A 3,541-nucleotide genomic window follows, 5' to 3' on the forward strand; every position below is an offset into this window, starting at 1 on the left:
GTGGTGGCAATGCTATCTCATACGCTGCAGGACCAATCCTCCTCATGATCTGATATGATCTGAGTCGCGCGCATCTGGTACTGTATCACCCTCACCTTCTCGGTGGTCTGCTGTAAGAACTCTGGCCCAAGAACTACTGCCTCGCCATCCTGCTACCAACATAATGGAGTCTTGCATCTCCTACCACACAGGGCCTCGTAGGGAGCCATTCCAATACTGGAATGATAACTGTTATTATAAGTGAATCTACCAGCGGTAGTACATCACTCCAAGTACCCAAATGATCCAAAACACACGTTCTCAGCAGGTCTTCTAACGACTGTATGGTTCGCTCAGACTGTCCATCTGTTTGAGGGTGGTAGGCAGAGCTCATCCTGAGTTGAGTGCCCAAAGCGTTCTGTAATGACTGCCAGAACCTCGATGTGAACCTTGGGTCTCTGTCCGACACAATACTTGCTGGCACCCCATGTAACCTAACAACCTCTCGAACATACAAATCCGCCAGCCTATCCATATTCATCTTCTGATTAATCGGCAGAAAATGAGCACACTTCGTCAATCTGTCTACTATCACCCAGATTGAATCATGCCCTCTCACCGATCTCGGCAGGTGTGTGACGAAATCCATGGAAATGATGTCCCATTTCCACGTGTCAAGCTCATATTATGCCATGTGTCATTTTTATATTTTTTAATTAAAAAAATCCACGTGTTAAGCTAATATCATGCCACGTGTAAAAATCAGATTTTTATATTCAATTTGGTCCTAATATTCGTTATTTGTTTTCAATTTGGTCATAGTTTTTTTTAATTTAGTATTTTTGTTCCTCTATAAAGACAAAATATAATTTGTATATAAATGTTATATGAATATTCTTGTAACGTCCCAATTAAATAGATAACATCAATTTAAATAAACGCCACATATATTACATATCCAGAGAGTGCGGAAAGATGGAATATGACGTACATAGTACCCCAACATATCCATAACAAAAAGGAAGAGGCTCCACAGGCCTAAACGAGATACAAAAACTCGCCAAGAGCGAGAGAAACTACTACTACTACTAAACTCCAACGCTGAGGCCCCCATAATGAGCCTGATAGTCGCCCAAGATATCATCAAACCACAGCATCTCTATTATTACCACTGCCAGAGGTTCTCACATCTGCTCACATCAACAAGGTTGATGATCATCGCAAAGGAAGAAACCACACACAATCATACAAACAAGCAAAGGGTAAGCTAGTGAAAAGTTCTCATATCATACACTCAACATACAATTTCATATTCGGGCATAAATGGCAGACATCCATATGTGAGGCCCCAAAACCATATAAGACACCAAAACTTGACTATCCGGATACGCTCAATGACGCACCACCACGAGATAGTGGAATTACGTCCTGGTAGTGAGGTGTCACCACGAGGCCTTCGCAGAATTATACCCTTACAAGAGGCACCATCACGTGGCCTTCGTGGAATTACGTCGTGAGCTTGAGGCACCACCACGTTACCCTCGTGGGATTACGTCCTAGTCTCGAGGCACCACCGTGAACCCTCACCTTGAGGTTCATGGAATTAGGTCCTATCGCTGAGGCACCACCGGGGACTCCCCTTAGAAGGGTCCACGAAATTACGTCCATAATATGAGGCACCACCACGAGCCCCACTACAAGTGTCATGGAATTACGTCCTACATAAACCTTACTCATACATTATCAATCAATCATGAAGTTCCTACGCATACCATTAACATGTCATTTAGTATGAGTGATCAACCATCAAATATATCTCATGCCAAGCTCATTTCCAATTCATTTATTCTCCCCCATACATACATAGTACATGCATATCCACCCCCTTTGTACATAATAAGTCAATGAACCAGCCAATCAAACAACCATCAACATTGATGAAACAAAGCATAGCAAAAACCCAAAAGAGGTCTCGCTCAAGTTAGAGCCCTCGCTCAGGCGAGAAGAGTGCTCTCGCTCAAGCAGGAGACTCTCGCTTAGGCAAGACTACAACAGTGGCTCCTAGAGAATTTCGCGAGCTCTCGCTTAGGCGAGGCTGTCTCACTCGTCGCTCAAAACACAGCCCCTCGCCTAGGCGAGCGCTCGAGCAGAAAAACTGGGCGAGTTCCTATTATTCTCGCCTGGGCGAGATGGGCTCGCCTGGGTGAGTATATCAGTACTCACCACTGAACCACGGATATTCAATCAGGGACTCGCTCACAACAACACCCAAAGCATTTTCGTACCATCAGAAACAACATATTGTCACCAAAACACGAAACAGGACCAAAGCACACCAACAGTGAATCAAAAGCATGAGGTCTAGCTTCCCTTACCTTGAATAGGAGCACTGAAGTTCACTGAGAAGGGCAAGGCACGACGACCCAAACCAACGTAGTAAAACCAAATGAGACCTTAGAGTGAAACAACAGTTGCTCAGAGAATGCCCTAGCAGAGCCCTACGTTCAGCTGCAAGGGGGTAGGGGAACAATCTTCTTTGAAAATTAGCAGAATGAGGCGTTAGGGTTAGGTTTAGGTGTTTTGGGCACTTCTTGGGCTGGCCTTAGGCCCAACAGATTGGGGCAGTCCCTTAGTTATTAGGGCAGCGAAATAAATGGGCTTTACATTCTCCCCAACAACAAATTTTTGTCCTCGAAAATAAAGACTTACCAGATAAACAGATGCAGATGCGACTTCCTCATATCCTCTTCTAACTCCCAAGTCAAATCGCCTGTTTTCCGATCCCAGATGACTTTGACCAGGCTGACTGTTCTTCCTCGGCATTCCTCAACTTTGCTACCCTCTAAAGCCACTGGTGGTACTTCCATCGCGAGGTCCTCCCGGATTTGTACATCTTCTATTTCTAGCACATGAGAGGGATCAAAGACATACTTCCTCAACTGCGACACGTGGAACATTGGGTGAAGATTTGCCAACTACGGGGGCAAGGCTATCCCATAAGCCACTGGCCCAATCCTCCTCGAGATCTGATAGAGGCCAAGGAACTTAGGAGAAAGCTTTCTTGAGCGGAGAGCCCTTCCCACACTAGTGGTTCGGGTCACCCTCAAGAACACGTGATCTCCAGCCTCGAATTCCAAGTAGGCCTTTTGTCTGCTCTATGAAGCCTGCATCATGTCCCTCACCAACCTCACCTTCTCGGTGGTTTGTTCCAACAACTCAGGTCCAACTAACACCGCCTTTCCATCCTGATACCAACACAAGGGGGTCCTACACCTTCGGCCATAAAGAGCTTCATATGGCGCATCCCGATGCTCGCATGGAAACTATTATTATAGGTGAACTCAATCAATGGTAACACTTCATCCCAAGCGCCCAAGTGATCCAGTATGCAGGTCCGTAGCAACTCCTCGAGTGACTGGATTGTCCTCTCAGACTGGCCATCTGTCTAAGGATGATAGGCTGAACTCATCGCGAGCTTGCTCCCCTGAGCGCTCTGCAAGGTCTGCCAAAACCGCGATGTGAACCGTGGATCCCTGTCTGATACAATGCTCGAAGGCACCCC

The sequence above is a fragment of the Vigna unguiculata genome, chromosome 7 (assembly GCF_004118075.2).
Source record: "Vigna unguiculata cultivar IT97K-499-35 chromosome 7, ASM411807v1, whole genome shotgun sequence".
NCBI classification, from domain to species: domain Eukaryota; kingdom Viridiplantae; phylum Streptophyta; class Magnoliopsida; order Fabales; family Fabaceae; genus Vigna; species Vigna unguiculata.